The sequence below is a fragment of the Bos indicus x Bos taurus genome, chromosome 1, assembly GCF_003369695.1.
Source record: "Bos indicus x Bos taurus breed Angus x Brahman F1 hybrid chromosome 1, Bos_hybrid_MaternalHap_v2.0, whole genome shotgun sequence".
Taxonomy (NCBI): Eukaryota; Metazoa; Chordata; class Mammalia; order Artiodactyla; family Bovidae; genus Bos; species Bos indicus x Bos taurus.
Window position 1 is genome coordinate 40,841,286 of NC_040076.1, and position 20,512 is coordinate 40,861,797.

The 20,512-nt window shown below is 37.1% G+C and overlaps 1 protein-coding gene across 6 annotated transcripts in view; it reads left to right on the forward strand.

The window, feature by feature from the left end:
• Positions 1 to 20,512, forward strand: part of EPHA6 (EPH receptor A6) — a 1,019,792-nt gene that overhangs the window by 73,026 nt on the left and 926,254 nt on the right. The window lies entirely within an intron of this gene.

The window sequence follows — 20,512 nt, forward strand, 5'->3', positions numbered from 1 at the left end:
TTCTTTTCTCAGCTATTTGTAAGGACTCCTTAGACAACCATTTTGCCTTTTTGCATTACTTTTTCTTAGGGATGGTCTTGATTCCTGCTTCCTATACAATGTCATGAACCTCTGCCCATAATTCTTCAGGCAGTCTATCAGATTTAATCCCTTGAATCTATTTGTCATTTCCACTGTATAATTGTAAGGGATTTGATTTAGGTCATACCTGGATGGTCTAGTGGCTTCCCTACATTTTTAAGTAATTAAAGTCTGAATTTGGTAATAAGGAGTTCATGATTCGAGCCACAGTCAGCTCCCAGTCTTGTTTTTACTGACTGTATAGAGCTTCTCCATCTTTGGCTGCAAAGAACATAATCAGATTTTGGAATTGATCATCTGGTGGTGTCCATGTGTAGAGTCTTTTCTTGTGTTGTTGGAAGAGGGTGTTTGCTACTACCAATGTGTTTTTTTTTGGCAAAACTCTGTTAGCCTTTGCCCTGCTTCATTTTGTACTCCAAGGCCAAGTTTGCCTGTTACTCTAGGTATCTCTTGACTTGCTACTTTTGCATTCCAGTCCCCTTTGATGAAAAGGACAGCTTTTTGGGGTATTAGTTCTAGAAGGTCTTGTAGGTCTTCACAGAACCATTCAACTTCAGCTTCCTCAGCATTACTGGTTGGATCACAGACTCGGATTACTGTGATATTGAATGGTTTTCTTGGAAATGAAATGAACAGAGATAATTCTGTCATTTTTGAGATTGCACCCAAGTACTGCATTTTGGACTCTTTTGTTGACTATGATAGCTACTCCATTACTTCTAAGAGATGCATGCACACAGTAGTAGATATAATGGTCATTTGAGGTAAATTTTCCCATTTCAGTCCATTTTAGTTCACTGATTCCTAAAAGGTCAATGTTCACTGGACACAAAACAACAGACTTGTTCCAGATTGGGAAAGGAGTACATCAAGGTTGTATACTATCACTATCACCCTCCATATTTAACTTATATACAGAATATTTCATGTGAAGTGCTGGGCTGGTTAAATACAAGCTGGAATCAAAATTGCCAGGAGAAATATCAAAAACCTTGGATATGCAGATGACACCACCCTTATAGCAGAAAGTGAAGAAGAACTAAAGAGCCTCTTGATGAAAGTGAAGAGGAAAGCAAAAAAAATGACTTAAAACTCAAGTTCAGAAAACTAATATTATGGCATCCAGTCCCATCACTTCATGGCAAATAGATGGGCAAACAATGGAAAGAATGAGACACCTTATTTTGGGGGGCCAAAACCACTGCAGGTGGTGACTTTAGCCATGAAATTAAAAGATGCTTGCTCCTTGGAAGAAAAGCTCTGACCAACCTAGACAGCATATTAAAAAACAGAGACATTACTTTGCCAACAAAGGTCCATCTAGTCAAAGCTATGGTTTTTCCAGTAGTCATCTATGGATGTGAGAGTTGGACGATAAAGAAAGCTGAGCACGGAAAAATGGATGGATTTGAACTGTAGTGTTGGAGAAAATTCTTGTGAGTTCCATGGACTGAAAGGTTAACAAATATGTCAAGCCTAAAAGAAATCAGTCCTGAATATTCATTGGAAGGTCTAATGCTGAAGATGATGCTCCATTAGTTTGGCCACCTGATGCAAAGAACTGACTCATTGGAAATGACCCTGATGCTGGCCAGATTGAAGGCAGGAGGAGGAGGGGAGGACAGAGCATGAGATGGTTGAATCGCATCACCAACTCGATGGACTTGAGTTTGAGCAAGTTCCAGGAGCTGGTGATTGACAGGGAAGACTGACATGCTGCAGTCCATGGGTTTGCAAAGCATCAGACATGACTGTGTGAATGCACTGCCTGATTGATACTCTCTGCACCTGAAGTTTGAGAAGCACTATAGTCAACAAAAGCAAGACGGGGAGCTGACTGTGGCTAGGATCATGAACTCCTTATTGCAAAATTCAGAATTAAATGAAGAAAGTACAGAAATCACTAGACCATTCAGGTATGACCTAAATCAAATCCCTAACGATTATACAGTGGAAGTGACAAAGATTCAAGGGATTAGATCTGAAAGACAGAGTGCCTGAAAAACTATGGATAGAGGTTCATGACATTGTATAGGAGACAGTGATCAAGACCATTCACAAGAAAAAGAAATGCAAAAAGGCAAAATGGTTGTCTGAAAAGGCCTTACAAATACCTGAGATAAGAAGAGCAGCTAAAGGCAAAGAGAAAAGGAATACCCATCTGAATGCAGAGTTCCAAATAATAGCACAGAGATATAAGAAAGCTTTCTTCAGTGATCAATGCAAAGAAATAGAAGAAAGCAATAGAATGGGAAAGACTAGGGATCTCTTCAAGAAAATTACAGATATCAAGTGAATATTTCATTCAAAGATGGGCACAATAAAGGACAGAAATGGTATGAACCTAACAGAAGCAGAAGATATTAAAAAGAGCTGGCAAGAATACACAGAAGAACTATACCAAAAAAAAAAAAATCTTCATGACCCAGATAACCATGATGGTGTCATCACTCACCTAGAGCCAGACATCCTGGAATGTGGTCAAGTGGGACTTCGTATCACTACGAACAAAGCTAGTGGAGGTGATGGAATGCCAATTGAGCTATTTCAAATCCTAAAAGATCATGCTGTGAAAGTGCTGCACTCAATATGCCAGCAAATTTGGAAACCTCAGCAGTAGCCACAAGACTGGAAAAGTCAGTTTTCATTCCAATCTCAAAAAAATGCAATGCCAAAGAATGCTCAAACTACCACACAATTGCACTCATCTCATGTGTTAGCAAAGTAATGCTCAAAATTCTCCAAGCCAAGCTACATCAGTACATGAACTATGAACTTCCAGATGTTTAAACTGGATTTAGAAAAGGCAGAGGAACCAGAGATCAAATTGCTGTCATCTGTTGGGTCATAGAAAAAGCAAGAGAGCTCCAGAAAAATATCTACTTCTGCTTTGTTGACTTCACCAAAGTGTTTGACTGTGTGGATCACAACCAACTGTGGAAAATTCAAGAGATGGGAACACCACAGTACCTTACCTGTCTCCTGAGAAACCTGTGTGGAGGTCAAGAAACGACAGTTAGAACTGTACATTGAACAACAGACTGCCTCCAAATTGGGAAAAGAGTATTTCAAGTCTGTATATTGTCACTCTGTTTATTTAACTTACATGCAGAGTACATCATGCCAAATGACGGGCTAGATTAAGCTCAAGCTGGGATCAAGATAGCTGGAAGAAATATCAATAACATCAGATATTCAGATGACACCACTCTTATGACAGAAAGCAAAGAAGAATTAAAGAGTCTCTTGATGAAAGTGAAAGAGGAGAGTGAAAAAGCTGGCTTAAAACTCAACATTCAAAAAACAAAAACAATGTTATTTGGTTTCATGATCTTGCCAAGAAGATGGGGAAACAATGGAAACAGTGAGAGATTTTAGTTTCCTGGGCTCCAAAAATCACTGCAGATGATGACTGCAGCCATGAAATTAAGACACTTTTCTTGACAGAAAAGCTATGAAAAACATAGACAGCATATTAAAAAGGAGAGACATCACTTTGCTAACAAAGGTCTGTCTAGTCAAAGTTATGGTTTTTCCAGTAGTCATGTATGGATGTGAGAGTTGTACCATAAAGAATGTTGAATGCTGAAGAAATGATAGTTTTGAACTGTGGTGTTGAAGAAGACTCTTGAGCATCCTTTGGACTGCAAGGAGATGAAACCAGTCAATCCTAAAGAAAATCTGTCCTGAATATTCTTTAGAAGGACTGATGCCTAAGCTGAAACTCCAAAGTTTGGCCACCTGATGCAAAGAACTGACTCATTGGAAATGACCCTGATGCTGGGCAAGATTGAAGGCCAGAGGAGAAGGGGACAACAGAGCGTGAGATGGTTGTATGGCATACCATCTCCACGGACATGAGTTTGAGCGAGCTCTGGGAGTTGGTGATGGACAGGGAAGCCTAGCGTGTTGCAGTCCATAGGGTCACAAAGTGTTGGACACAATTGAGCAACTGAACTGAACTGAACTATGGAAACTGTATATGCCTTGTACATAGTGTTCGAAATTCCAAAGTTGTTGTATATGAAAACTAAGTAGAAAACTTTTTGTTGTTTTTGTTTGTTTGTTTTTCAACACCATTCAAGAGCTTTATAATGGATAGATAATTTTTTTTAACTTTCTAAGTTGAGATAAATGTATTTAAAAAAGTAAAACAAGGTTACTCTTTTCTGATAATTTGGTAGTTTCCAAGGAATCTTGGATTTATAATTTGGTCTCTTGATATACTTACCTGCAGAGATGGAGATTCCCTGAGGAGACAAATCATCAGTGAATAAATAGTCCATCTCATTTATAAATTAGTCTCCTGTATGCCTGATTAGCAGGATTTAGTCTTCTAAACTATGATCACTCAGAATAATAAAAATTGAGCTTCTCAGACATGTCCTTGGATTCTGATGAATTCACTAAGTTTCTTAACATTTTACATTTCTTACCATAGTTTGTGTCGAGTAAACAATAAATTGAAACTGATAGATGTCTTATGAAAGCATGCTTGCTTTTGCTTAATTATACTTGGGAAACCTATGTTGAATAAAGTATTCTCCATTTGCCTAAATGTTAAAATTTCATTATCATTTCTATTGCATTTACTTCACTGCTCAGGATCCTGTTGATAAACACTACAACAATGGCACTTAATGATTTGCCTCCCAACAGGATAATGATTATAATGCCAGTTTTTTTTTTCTTTTATTTTTTTCTGCTAACAATATAGCTTCCATCTGTCATTCTTTTCTATATACTGAAGCCATGCTGCTCTTGGCATGGGTTACATTTGTAAATGTTTCATTTATGAACCATTCCTCACCCTGACTCCTCTGCAGTACAGAAATATGCCACAGAAGATCAGTTGTCTTGCAGTTCATTCATGAGCCTCTAAATCTGGCATCCCATTTGGTCTGTCATTTCCTCAATAGTTTCTAGCAGGAAGTTGTCCTACATAATCCTCATAGCTTTATTTATCAAATAATTATGCTAAATAGCTATTTAATTTGTATATAACAACTGGTTTTCTTAATATTTTGTCTTTACCTTTTTACTGTCCATTTCTCTTGTTATAGACTAATGTGTTCCACAGGCAATGTTACTTAACAAAATCCTCAGTACAGTTTAATTTATGATTCAGAAGACAACACACATTCTTTAGGCAGTCAAGGATGTTGAAATTATGATAAAAGAGTTAAAATTACATTTTTATTCAAATTATCCTTTTGTAGCATATCCCCAGAATGTATGTCATTATATGAACAGATTATCAAGTTTCATGACCTGACAACCATGTTTTGTAAGCAACTGACTGTGAAATGTTATTGTTCATAAACAATTTAGCTGATTTAGACAGGAGGCTTCAACATTGACAATTTAGTTGTACCATTTTTAGAGACAAAAGAAGCTAGAGTAATATTTTGGGGATCAGCAGGAGACCAGGTTGGGGAAACCTAAGGAAAAAATCATTGTCTTACATCCCTTTTGAACACTCATTGAGTACATCAACTAATAAGTTAAATTCAAAAGGCAAAGGAGAGACAGTCATCATCCATGAAACAATGAGCCAACTTTTGTTTTACTTTGTCTTTTTTTACATTCCATCCTAGTAGAGAAGCTAATAAGATTAGAGTGTGTTGAGAATCAGATTCTAAGGCTTAGAGAATTACTTGCTTGATTTAAGGCAGAGTTGCTGCTGCTGCTGCTGCTGTGTTGCTTCAGTCATGTCTGACTCTGTGCGACCCCATAGACGGCAGCCCACCAGGCTCCCCTGTCCCTGGGATTCTCCAGGCAAGAACACTGGAGTGGGTTGCCATTGTCTTCTCCGTTAAGGTAGAGTAACTCCCAGCAATTGGTAGAATAAGAATTTTTACTTACCTAAGTTTACAAAAGTACACAATAGTAAAGCCAGGTATAGAACCCAGGAAGTAAATAGAAGATATATTCTAAACAGAGAGTAATATCTTTGGAAATGATAGAAACTGGGGTTTTAGAGAGTAATATCTTTGGAAGTGATAGAAACTGGGGTTTTAGGAATTCTCTTTCAGAATATTTCTTTGAGGAGCTGCTTATGTAGTGTGATTTTAGATATACCATGAAGAAAAACTCAAGTTACTCTCACCAAAGGGAGCTGTAATCAGTTCAAATTTAAACTGAATAAATAAATAAGTAGGGTGGAAGGGATAAGGGGAAATGAGTATTAATAAGCACACTTATAAGGACTTCCTTGTAGCTCCAATGGTAAAGAATCCGCCTGCAATGCAGGAGACCAGGGTCCAATCCTTGGGTCGAGCAGTTTCTCTGGAGAAGGGAATGACAATCCACTCCAGTATTCTTGGCTGGAGAATCTCATGGACAGAGAATCCTGGTGGGCTACAGTCCATGGGGTCACAAAGAGTCGGACATGACTGAGCAACTAACACACACACATCTATGTGCTGTTTTAGTTAAGGTGTTTTCTTACTATGATAAATGCTTTCAGTGGGGCAGCAGATAGAGGAGGATGATGTGAACACTGTAATGTCAGAGATGGATATAGATGCAAGGGTTTGGATTCAGAGTGCAGCCTGAGGGCACTCTGTGATGAAAACGTAGAGGCCAGGTAAAGCAGAGCAAGGACTCCAAAAAGTACAGAAAACATCTTCTCACAATCCATTCTGGGTTCCATACAGACACCTACTCATTTTGTCCCTTAACCACATCTGAGAGAAATCATATATGATAAACTTCGACCTTCCCCAATACAAAATGAAGTTCAGTAGCCATTAAATTTCCTGCAGTGCCTGCCTTCCCACTAGTCCTGCACTGCTTTTCCAGTATTTAATTAAGAGTGCTTTTACCCAGGATATGAGTTTCTTGCCCATACTCATTCATTTGTTCATTCATTCACTTATTTTATTCAACAAATATATACACATACATGCACAGACCCTTCCTTTAAGGAGCTTGTATTATGTGGCAGAACTAACTTGTAAATTAATATAACTTTAGTGAAAGTCAATCAGTCATGTTTGACTCTTTGCAACCCCATGGACTATACAGTCCGTAGAATTATCCAGGCCAGAATACTGGAGTGGGTAGCCATTCCCTTCTCCCAGGGATCTTCCCGACCCAGAGATAGAACCAGCGTCTACTGCATTGCAGGCAGATCCTTTTCCAGCAGAACAAACAGGGAAGCCTTCTTTCAGTTCAGTTCAAGTCAGTCGCTCAGTCATGTCCGACTCTTTGTGACGCCATGAATTGCAGCACGCCAGGCCTCCCTGTCCATCACCAACTCCCAGAGTTCACTCAAACTCACGTCCATCGAGTCAGTGATGCCATCCAGCCATCTCATCCTCTGTCGTCCCCTTCTCCTCCTGCCCCCAATCCCTCCCAGCATCAGAGTCTTTTCCAATGAATCAACATTTCACATGACGTGGCCAAAGTACTGGAGTTTCAGCTTTAGCATCATCCCTTCCAAAGAACAACCTGGACTGATCTTGCAGTCCAAGGGACTCTCAAGAGTCTTCTCCAACACCACAGTTCAAAAGCATCAATTCTTTGGTGCTCAGCTTTCTTCACAGTCCAACTCTCACATCCATACTTGACCACTGGAAAAACCATAGCCTTGACTAGATGGACCTTTGTTGGCAGAGTAATGTCTCAGCTTTTGAACATGCTATCTAGGTTGGACATAACTTTCCTTCCAAGGAGTAAGCATCTTTTAATTTCATGGCTACAATCACCATCTGCAGTGATTTTGGAGGCCCCCCCCCCAAAAAAAAAAAAAAAAGTCTGACACTGTTTCCACTGTTTCCCCATCTATTTCCCATGAAGTGATGGGACCAGATGCCATGATCTTCATTTTCTGAATGTTGAGTTTTAAGCCAACTTTTTCACTCTCCTCTTTCACTTTCATCAAGAGGCTTTTTAGTTCCTCTTCACTTTCTGCCATAAGGGTGATGTCATCTGCATATCTGAGGTGATTGATATTTCTCCTGGCAATCTTGATTCCAGCTTGTGCTTCTTCCAGCCCAGTGTTTCTCATGATGTACTCTGCATAGAAGTTAAATAAGCAGGGTGACAATATACAGCCTTGACGTACTCCTTTTCCTATGTGGAACCAGTCTGTTGTTCCATGTCCAGTTCTAACTGTTGCTTCCTGACCTACATACAAATTTCTCAAGAGGCAGATCAGGTGGTCTGTATTCCCATCTCTTTCAAAATTTTCCAGAGTTTATTGTGATCCACATAGTCAAAGGCTTTGGCATAGTCAATAAAGCAGAAATAGATGTTTTTCTGGAACTCTCTTGCTTTTTCCCTGATCCAGCGGATGTTGGCAATTTGATCTCTGGTTCCTCTGTCTTTTCTAAAACCAGCTTGAACATCAGGAAGTTCATGGGTCACGTATTGCTGAAGCCTGGCTTGGAGAATTTTGAGCATTACTTTACTAGCATGTGAGATGAATACAATTATGCGGTCATTTGAGCATTCTTTGGCATTGCCTTTCTTTGGGATTGGAATGAAAACTGACCTTTTCCAGTCCTGTGGCTACTGCTGAGTTTTCCAAATTTGCTGTCATATTGAATGCAGCACTTTCACAGCATCATCTTCCAGGATTTGAAATAGCTCAACTGGAATTCCATCATCTCCACTAGCTTTGTTCGTAGTGGTACTTCCTAAGGCTCAATTGACTTCAGATTCAAGGGTGTCTGGCTCTAGGTGAGTGATCACACCATCATAATTATCTTGGTCGTGAAGATCTTTTTGTACAGTTCTTCTGTGTATTCTTGCCACCTCTTCTTAATATCTTCTTATCTTCTAAGAGGATATTAATAAGAAGCCTTCTTTATTTGGCTATAATTTCATTGGACGAAGATGAGAATGCTATCCTTATAAATTTTAATTTGCAAATTTGACAATACAATTATTGTTTTTATCTGGTACTGTTTTAATTCCTGATGATTAAAACTTAGATTAGAAAATGTTTACTTCTGATGTTTAAGTTTTAAAATCTCCCACTCTAAGTAAAACACTATGTTTCTCCTGACAAATTTAGTTTCCTGTATTTGGTACTACTTTGGAGAAGAGTACCCTTCAGGTTGGAAATTGTTATTTCTCTTCCTGTTGTCTACTGGGATTCTTTTCTACGGTCTGTTCATTCCTTGAGACTTCTTTAGAAACTGAGATAAGTGATCCAATTATTGACAGTTTTGATGGTGATGTTGATGTACTATTTGGTGTCCACCCTTTTAGAAAAGCAATTTGATTCTATACATTCTAGTAAATTGCTTCAGCCTTTCCTCTTTTGCACCTTCTAAATAAGGGCATTTTAATCTGTTTTACTATTTACATGTTTGAATAAACTATGGCATGTGAGTTGACATAAAAATCTAACAGTTGGAGTGAAAAAAATAATACCAGATACTCCTTTAGGGTAGACATTGTATCTTATAAACTTTCTATACCCTCCATTTGTTAATATAGAGTCTAAATATTGCAGAAACTCAATTCATATTTGTTGAAATAATATTAAAATATATTCATATAAAATCAAGTAAAATATTTTGACTATCATGTCCTAAAGAAGGAAGTAAATACTTTCTATCATGTCTATGTAAGTTTAATGGAAGAAAAAAACAATCTAGGAAAAAATTTTTTTCTTTCCATTTTCGAGGAAAAAAAGATTATTTTTCACTCTTAAATTTTTCTTATAGTCCAGTAAAAGTCATTTTTTCCTTCTCAATGCAGAGCCACTTTGGTTTTAAGATAAGGGTTTCAATAGGTTTTTTTTATATTTTTCTTCCATTATATAGAAATGGTTTTGCAGTGAGATGTACAATACATTGTAGATGAGACTTCCAAATAAGTAGTCATAATCTCTTTTACCAGAGCTATAAAAACAAAGATTTAAGCTCCTTTCAGACATTGACTTTAATTAAAAAAAAAAAAAAAAGGGAAAATGTTCATTGCCACGGAAAACAAGTGAGAAGTGTGAGAAAGGAATGAACTAGAAACACAAGAAGCCTCTCTGATGCTGTGTAAGTGATGGGGAGGAAGTGTAGTGGTTTGAGCTAAGTGGAGTTTTTGAGTGAGTTTATGTTGTGAGTTTCTGTGAGAGATGAAAAAGATTATGAAATATAAGATTAGAAAATGTAAGACTAAAACCAAGTAGTCTCTTCTACCTATTAAAACTTTGAAGCAGATGAAAATAATACTTCTACTAAATGAAGTTTTCAATACTTAGTTTCTTTATAGGTCAAAGAGTTGAAGATGTCAAAATGAAAGTATTATATATTGCTATTAATTTGTAACATACAAAATTTCCTTTCTTTTTTTTTTTTTTTTTTTCCTTTAAGCCGGTAGATAATTGAACAATTTATGGGGAAAGCATGACTTGAGGTGACTCATTGATAAGTCTTAAAGACTTTGTTCAGGAGCCCAGAGGGAACAGACCAATATCTCTCAGTGACCTTGTGATGGATTTAGATCCACCCCTGGTTCTCCTTCGGTCTCTGTGGTAAGCCCTCCTGTCTAATGGCAGACTTAGAGATGATTATGGGACTGAAGCATATAAGTCTATGTCAAGCAGGATAACCATATAAGGTTTCTTTTGAGTAAACTAGGAGGGTGTGGAAGTAAGGATAGACATTATTTGTTATATTTTTAATCAACTGTTTACCATTCATTATTTGGATAAGATTTTTAGTGACAGTTCTTACTCATTTGTATAACTTGCCTTCTAAAGAGCAAACTAGCTTGAATTCTGTGCCCCGCGCCCCACTCCCTCCCTGCTTTTCTTCATTTAAAGTGATAAAGAAATTAGTTTCTAGTTATTATAGCTTATTTTTCCATCAGAACTAAAAAACAGTGATTTGTTTTCAAGAAGGGACAGAGACAAACGTTTGAACCTGCTTTCTGAAAAAGAAAAAAAAAAGATTATTTTCTATTAGAGTAGAAAGCTGAAGGTTGTGAGTTCACTTGTTCTAGACTGATTTTATTCTCTAATCTTGAGAAAGGTATTTAAAGTCTCTGTGGTCATATTACCTTCAAATTACCTATTCATATTACCTATTCAAATAGGATTTGCAAACTCTCACCTAGGGTAGACAAAATAACCATGAATAGCACCTGTATTAAAAACAAACAAGCAACAAGAAAAATAGTAAAGCTGTGACAAAACAAAATGCTGTAAGTATACTTAATGAACAAGTATTGATCTCAGTTTCTAGATAAAAGTACTTTGTTATTAATATATAAGAAGGAATGAGTCTCGGAAAATGTCAATATTTAGAGGGAGATACTAAGGGGTAAACATAATAATCCTATGTTTACTTAAAGCAATCTGTGTTTGATTTATTTTTAGAAATTAAATATTGATTCTGACTCTCTGTGAGGGTAAAAACCCATAGTATCTGAAAGTTAAAACTGATTTTTTGCCAAACACATGCAGTTATGTCAAAACATTAGTTAATATGGTAACCTAAATGCCAGTGTAAAATAGGATTTAAGCAGGTTGATATTGAAGTAGACGACTGCTGTTTATAGATAGGTGGATATTAATAGATATAGATCCCTACATGCTTATGTATCTGTGCCTATAATTCAAATTATTCTGTGATTGTTTTATATCTGGTCATGATGTCAGAATTTTTCCCTTATTTTACCTATGTTATGGGAGATGGTAAGTGTGTTACAGTCAATGGAACATGGAACTAACTAAAATCTCTACTAACTTGTTACTAAGTGACTTTATCTTTCTGGGTCTTTGTAAGAAGTCTGTTGGAGAAAATTCTAAACCAGTGTTTACCGCTGTATGAATGTTTAAAAATACTGATAAATCTTTGGACTCGATTCACATATCATTAACTTGAATTTTTATAGTAAAACTATCCTGAAACAATAACTACTTTCTTAGTGGGTTGATTGATCTCTTATTGTTTAATTTTTCAAAATGCTATATTAAATAAAATCTCTTCATTTTTTATTGTACAGTTGAAATGAAGATGATCTTCTATTATATACTGTAAACCTATACGCTAATTGTTTTTTAAAAAATAGCTTTATAAAATTAATTAATTTATTTTAATTGGAGGCTAATTACAATATTGTCGTGGTTTTTGACATACATTGACATGAATCAGCCATGGGTGTACATGTACTCCCCATCCTGAACCCCCATCCCACCTCCCTCCACATCCCATCTCTCAGGGTCATCCCAGTGCACCAGCCCTGAGCACCCTGTATCATGAATCCAACCTGGACTGGAGATCTGTTTCACATATAATAATACACATGTTTCAGTGCTATTCTCTCAAATCATCCCACCCACACCTTTTCCCACAGAGTCCAAAAGACTGTTCTTTACATGTGTGTCTCTTTTGCTGTCTCGCACATAGGGTCATCATTACCAACTTTCTAAATGTTTTTAAATTAATATATCTTAAATTTAGTGAAAGGAATATAAAGATTCAATAAATTATCCAAAGGAAAGAAATTAACATTGAGCTTTTTAATGTTGGGTACTTATTACTCTCACATTTAATCCAGTGCTATCAACCTTGTCTTTGTCATTTGATATCTTCTTTTAACTACAATAACATTTTCTTCTCCAACTGTGGTGTTGGAGAAGACTCTTGAGAGTCCCTTGGACTGCAAGGAGATCCAACCAGTCCATTCTGAAGGAGATCAGCCCTGGGATTTCTTTGGAAGGAATGATGCTAAAGCTGAAACTCCAGTACTTTGGCCACCTCATGTGAAGAGTTGACTCACTGGAAAAGACTCTGATGCTGGGAGGGATTGGGGGCAAGAGGAGAAGGGGATGACAGAGGATGAGATGGCTGGATGGCATCACTGACTCGATGGACGTGAGTCTGAGTGAACTCCGGGAGTTGGTGATGGACATGGCAGCCTGGCGTGCTGCGATTCATGGGGTCGCAAAGAGTCAGACACGACTGAGCAACTGATCTGATCTGATCTGATCTGATCATTTTCTTATAACTTCCAAAGAATGAGTAAAGGGAGCACTAATAAATTAAGAGATATTTTCAGAGAAAGATATGCTAGAGATTTATTTCTGAAAGTTGATAGGGAAATTGTACATAGTTTAACCTATTCTATGCATTATGTTGCTTATTAAATGAAATAAACATTTTAAAACTTTAGTTTGATACCATCAACCTACTACTTTTATGTATTGTTAGTTTATCCAGTTTCTCATTTATTACGATATGAATACATAATTATATTTTCATGTGTAACCCCTAAACAAATCACTGGTGTTAATCTTACCATATTTAAAATCGTGCTAATAAATAAAAAATTATAGATTATTTAGTTTTACTGAAATTAATATTGAGATGGTGTTCTTTTTCTCCCTCAGTTTAGAGTATTTTTGCACTCTAGTAGGGACCAGATCGGAGAAGGCAGTGGCAACCCACTCCAGTACTCTTGCCTGGAAAATCCAGTGGACGGAAGAGCCTAGTAGGCTGCAGTCCATGGGGTAGCGAAGAGCCGGACACGACTGAGCGACTTTACTTTCACTTTTCACTTTCATGCATCAGAGAAGGAAACGGCAACCCACTCCAGTGTTCTTGCCTGGAGAATATTAGGGACTGTGGAGCCTGGTGGGCTGCTGTCTGTGGGGTTGCACAGAGTCGGACACGACTGAAGCAACTTAGCAGCAGCAGCAGCAGCAGCAGCAGCAGCAGGGACTAGATAACTTTTATTTAAAGCCAGCAGGAGGAGCTCTCACCTTGCTGGGTCCAATGTAATTAGTATGCCTGCAAAATCTGAGTTTGTGGGGTTTTTGTCTATGAGCAACTGATAAAATTTAAACATATGTCACATGTAATGGTGTTAAAAATAAAAATAAATCCTTAGTTTTATTTTGATATTAATGCATCCTTCACCTGTCAGGAATGCAAATTTGAAATTTTGCTGTTCTTATGAATTTTTAGAAAGTATGATTGCAGTTTAATGAGGAAGATAAAGCAGTTATGTAAATCTTGTTTCATGAAGCTACTAATAAACAAAAAAGGTGCTCTTAAGGATCTTCACTGTTGTAGATATGTACAGATTTTCTTTTTTGTTGTTTATTTTGAAATGATTATATTTCAGTTTAAAAATTATAAATATTTTAAGAATTGAGCAGCCCAAATATATTTTAAAAAATAATTACCTCAGTTAATTGATTAATTATTTTGACAGTCTATGAAAAAGAAATCTTCATTGGTAGACTTCAATATTAGGGAGTTTTATACTCTGTACTCCAATAAACTCCCTAATTTAAATGTCATGATACCAATAATGCTTCTGTAGAACCCATTGATGAGAAAAGTAGGATATAAACTTATCTAGATTTGGAATCAGGAAAGTAAATGGTGATTTTTCTCTGCATCTACAAAAATAAAAAGAAAAACAAATAATGGAAGTAAGAAAACACTATAAATTTTTAAAGGAGTAGTCTAGCATCGGCTTCCCTGATAGCTTAGTTGGTCTGGTCAAGAATCTGCCTGCAATGCAGGAGATCCTGGTTTGATTCCTGGGTGGGGAAGATCTGCTGGAGAAGGGATAGGCTACCCACTCCAGTATCCTTGAGCTTTGCCTGTGGCTCAGCTGGTAAAGAATCCACCCACAATGCAGGAGACTTGGATTTGATCCCCGTGCTGGGAAGATCCCCTGGAGAAGGGAACAGCTACCCAGTCCAGTATTATGGCCTGGAGAATTCCATGGACTGTGTAGTCCATGGGGTTGCAAAGAGTCGGACACGACTGAGTGACTTTCTTACTTCCTTATTCTAGCATGAATCTCCTTGGTTGGAATCACTTTGTGATCCTAGGGAAAATATGTAAGCTCTCTGAGCCTTAGTTTTCTCACCTGTAACTTGAGCATTAAAAAAAAAGAAAGAAAAGAAAAGAATTTATAGGACAGTGTGAGATTCCTTGAAGAAGGAAACATATAAACCATCCTTCCTATATGTATGTGTGCTGTCACTTCAGCCGTATCCAACTCTCTGCGACCCCATGGACTGGAGCCTACCAGGCTCTTCTGTTCATGGGATTTTTGAGGCAAGAATACTGGAGTGGATTACTGTGCTGTTCTCCAGAGAATCTTCCTGACCCAGGGATCAAACCCATGTCTCTTATGTCTCCTGCAGTAGGAGGCAGGTTCTTTATCACTAGCACCAACTGGGAAGCCTATCTGACTGATTTAGTATCATTACTTAATCAGCCTGCTAGGGAAAAAATGCAGAGAAGGCGATGGCACCCAACTCCAGAACTCTTGCCTGGAAAATCCCAGGGATGGGGAAGCCTGGTTAGCTGCTGTCTATGGGGTCGCACAGAGTCAGACACGACGGAAGCGACTTAGCAGCAGCAGCAGCAGCAGGGAAAGAATGAGCTTCCAAGTGGCTTAGTGGTAAAGAATCTGCTGCAACGCAGGAGATGAGACACGGGTTCAATCCACGCAAGGTCCCCTAGAGTAAGAAATGGCAACTCACTCGAGTATTCTTGCCTGGAAAATCCCATTGACAGAGGAGCCTGCTAGGTTCCAGTGTATGGGGTCACAAATAGTCAGACATGAATGATGTATTCCAAAATATAAATGTGTTAAATGAATAACATTAAATTTTTTAGTGCCCCAAAGTAGATTCTGCTATTACACATTTCTGAATTCTTTTCTATAGTATATTGTTGTTTATTTGCTAAATTGTGTCCTACTCTTTTGTGACCCCATGGATTATAGTCTGCTAGGCTCCTCTGTCCGTGGAATTTCCTAGGCAAGAATACAGGAGTCGGTTGCCATTTCTTTCTCCATTGGCAGGTGGATTCTTTACCACTGACTTGGAGAAGGAAATGGCAACCCACTCCAGTGTTCTTGCTTGGAGAATCTCAGGGACGGGGGAGCTTGTTGGGCAGCCGTCTATGGGGTCGCACAGAGCTGGACATGACTGAAGCAACTTAGCAGCAGCAGCAACATGTATATACCAAAAATAAAATTATATTCATTTGATAACTTAAGCCTGGAGTTTGAATATTTATTATGACTTCAGATTTTTTCTCTAATATGTGAGAGCATTATTTTTATACTGAATGAACCCAAATACCATCAAGTACCATTTTGTGAATTTGCATGTGTGTGTTTATGTATGTGTGTGTGTGTGTGTGTGTGTGTGTATGCATTGTACTTTCTTTTACTTGTAGGCTTGTTAGAATTATATGTTAATATGGTGTAAATGAAGCTATAAAGAAGGCCTTTTTAAAAGCTCTAACCCTTTATGTGTGTTTTTTTTTTATCTCTTTACATGATATTAGCAGCATTGGAAGTCATTAGCTAAATATATTAATTCATTAAGGACAGAAAATGTTGTAGCCTAATTTGATCATTCCTTCTTCATTTATTAACTCAAATATTTCAATACGATGAATGTTCCTTCATTAACTATTTATTTATAAATAGTTCATATATAAAAAACAAAGTAAGTATTTTATTCTTTTCAGATTTTTTAACAGTTTTTAAAATAATGGCTTCCTAGTGCACTGCAAAATATATTAGTAGGTATATTTTATCATTATGAATGCATTTAAGTATACTTGAAGTGTTTCAGTCCCTTATAGTCATTAATCTTGTGTATGTTCAAATTATCTATTTTTAGCTAGTGGAAGTTTAAGCCAGTTGGTTCTTGAGTCCTTTTTACATGCCCCTAGTAAACACTGATATATTCCTTGATTTGGTGTAAGGACTATAAAACACCACCAACGAAGTAATTTTACAAAACATAAAAAAATAAATGGAACCTTGATCTGGTCAAGCCACTTAATATATCTACCAATTTAAAGAAAATACAGAGAATGGGGAAGTATGTTCAGTGATTTCTCACAAAAGGGAAAATCTAGAATGTGTGGTAAAACTACCTTTGTAGGTCAAATTTTTTTCTAGTAAATTTTATTTCATTTAGTGAAAAAGATAACTGACTAGTTAAAACAGCAATGAGATACTATTGTACATCTGTTAGAATGCCTTAAAAAAAAAAAAAAAAAAGAAAACTGAATAGTACCAAGATCTGGTAAAGATGTAGAACAATTGGAAAATCATACATTCTACTAAAGGGAATGTAAAACTATACAGCCATTTTGGAAACCAGTTTGACAGTTTCTTAAAAAATAAACATTCTCTATGTAACTCAGTAATTGCTATTTACAATGGAGAAATGAAAACTTCGGTTTGTATAAAAATCTGTACATGAAAATTCATCAGCTAGGGAATTCCATTCTATATAATACTTTTCAGCAATAAAAAGGGACTGAGTGTTCAGTGTATAAATTGATACACATAGTGACATAAATGAATCTCAAATGTGTTATGCTGAGCGAAAGAAAGCAGGCTCAAAAATCATCATATGATGTCATCCTACGTATGATTTCAGTCATTCAACATTCTGGGAAAGTGAAAATCAAGGGAGAAGTCAGATTAATGGTTTCTGGGGATTATTGAGGGGACTGGATTTACCATAAAGGATCACATAGAAAGTTTTGATGGTGATGGAAATATTCTATAGCTTGATTGTAGTGGTAGTTACATGATATTGGAGTTTGTCACAATACCTAGAAATGCTCATTTAAATAGGCTGAATTTTATTGTAAGTAAATCATACCTCAGTAAATCTAACTTAAAAAAAAGGAAAAAGTGGGGGCATATAAAATAAAAAAAAATGAAGAGAACACAACCTCATTGTAATGTATGGACTTATTTAGATCTTGATTTTCTGTTAAAATAAGTTGGGACCATAGGAATATTGAACACTGACTGGATATTTGATGATATTAATTAATACATACTATTTATAGTAATGGATCAAGATATTATAGTTATATTAAGAGGAATCTTTACCTTATATATAAATACTGAAATTTTTACAGATGAAATTAGATGATTACTAGAATTTGCTTCAAAGAAATCTTGCAGTAAGAGTAGGTATGCAAGTATAGATGGAATAAGATTGGCTATAGGTTTGTAACAATTGAGGCAGGGTAATTAATACAATGAGAGTTCATTGTACTGTTTTCTCCATATTTTAAAGTTTTGAGAATTTTGCATAATTAAAATTAAATGATTGCAGCTCAGTTTTACAAATATATGCTTAGTGAATATATTGGAAGAATATTCTGCAATGAGCATGTAGAGTTTATCCTAGAACTTTAAGCAGTGTTTCATACTAAAAATCAATAAAGTATACAGTCATTCAAATAAAAAAAAATCTCAGAATCCTTACCATAAACACCAAACAACAGATGCCAAATAACACATTTCCAATGGCACCTTTTTAAACTACTAAAAACCCTCCACTTTCTTAGCTAGATAAAGTAAAACTTGAGATACCAAAGCACTGTTTCTTACTGTTTGGTCCATGACCTTACTGGGGATTTGATGATAGAAGTTAAAAATATGGGTCGTATGTAAAGGTGAAACTCCCAATACTTTGGCCACCTGATGTGAAGGACTGACTCATTGGAAAAGACCCTGATGCTGGGAAAGACTGAAGACAGAAGGAGAAGAGGACAACAGAGGATGAGATGGTTGTATGGTATTACTGACTTGATGGACATGAGTTTGAGCAAGCTCCAGGTGTTGGTGATGGACAGGGAAGCCTGGCGTGCTGTAGTCAATGGGGCCTCAAAGAGTCGGACACAACTGAGCAACTGAACTGAACACATTAACTTGGTGGAAACACTACCAAAATACTCCCCAATTGATCTCCATTTATCTTTCTAGACTCATTTCTGTTCTCTTAATTCCCCTAAATATTTTCCACTCCTACTTCCCACTCCAGCAACTGAGAACTAATTTAGTTATAACTCAGTGACTTTATAGAAGGTATTCTTTTTTTTTTTAATTTTATTTTATTTTTAAACTTTATTGTATTAGTTTTGCCAAACATCAAAACGAATCCGCCACAGGTATACATGTGTTCCCCATCCTGAACCCTCCTTCCTCCTCCCTCCTCCCTCCCCATACCCTCCCTCTTGGTCGTCCCAGTGCACCAGCCCCAAGCAAGGTATTCTAAAATAAATTTGTTTCTCAGCACATGTGATTAAAGACCCCTTCATCATAGCCCAGACCAAATTGCATTTCGTTTATGAAATCATCTCAGACCTCCGTGCCAGCCTTTTTGTTGTTGTTGTTCAGCTGCTAAGTCATGTCTGACTCTGAAACCTCATGGACTACAGCATGCCAGGCTTCCCTGTCCTTCACTATTTCCCAGAATTTGCTCAAACTCATATCTACTGTGTTGATGATGCCATCCAACCATCTCATCCTCTGTTGTCCCTTTCTCCTCCCGCCTTCACTCTTTCCCAGCATCAGTGTCTTTTCCAGTGAATCAGTTCTTTGCATCAAGTGGCCAAAGTATTGGAGATTCAGCTTTAGCACCAGTCCTTTCAATGAATATTCAGAGTTGACTTCCTTTAGGATTGATTGGTTTGATCTCCTTGCAGTCCAAGCGACTCTCAAGGGTCTTCTCCAGCACCACAGTTTGAAAGCATCAATTCTTGGGTGCTCAGCCTTCTTTAAGGCCCAACTCTCATATCCATTCAGACTTAGCCTAATTTAATTGTTCAGCTATTGTATAGTCTACAATTTTAGACTTTAAGAGAATATGTCCTGATTATTTGTTTTTATGTCTTCCCAACCAGATTATGAGTTACTTTTGGTCAGGGAAAAAGGTATATGTTTTTTGTTTTGGCTTTTACTTCCTTTAGAAGTAAGTATACTAGCATATACAATAAAAAGATATGAGTTTATTCAAAATGAGTTGCCAGTCATATACAAGACAACACAGAAAGAAAATATACAGACCTGCTTTAAATTTTTTCTTTCTTTAATATGGTAAAAAAAGAGACTATTTTTATAAATGAGAGGGAAAGAAAGGTAGTCATTTCACTGTTGGTCTGCAAAGTGGCCCCATACTCACATGGGGCAAGGACAGAGCAAAGGAAGGAGCAGATCACTCCAGATTGGTAGGTGGCAGGTTTAATAAGTAGTCTTATATGTACAAGACTTGTTTTGTGCAGCTGCCAAACAAGTAGGCCTCTACCCCTTGACCACCAGAGTCCTAGAGGTCTCAACAGGGTTTAGTCATATGCACAATACAGATAGTTTCAGCAGCACCTTACCCTCTCAAGGCTCTGCCCTTAGAACAGCTACCGCTGTGGGAATGATAGGAAGAGTGTACATTCTAAGGACAGGTGAGGAGCTCAAGAGCCTCCCATCCATTGGTCAGGTCCTGCTTATAGGTCATCTGGTGGTTGTATTCTCGCTTACCTCTTCCAACATTTATCATTTTTACTAAAAATGACTGTGTTAGTTCTGTTATTCCATTTCATTTAGTGTTGTTAAGCACACGTTTCTTATTTTAAAATTAATGTATAACTACCACATTCATTTTATATTTACCTAGTGGCTCAGC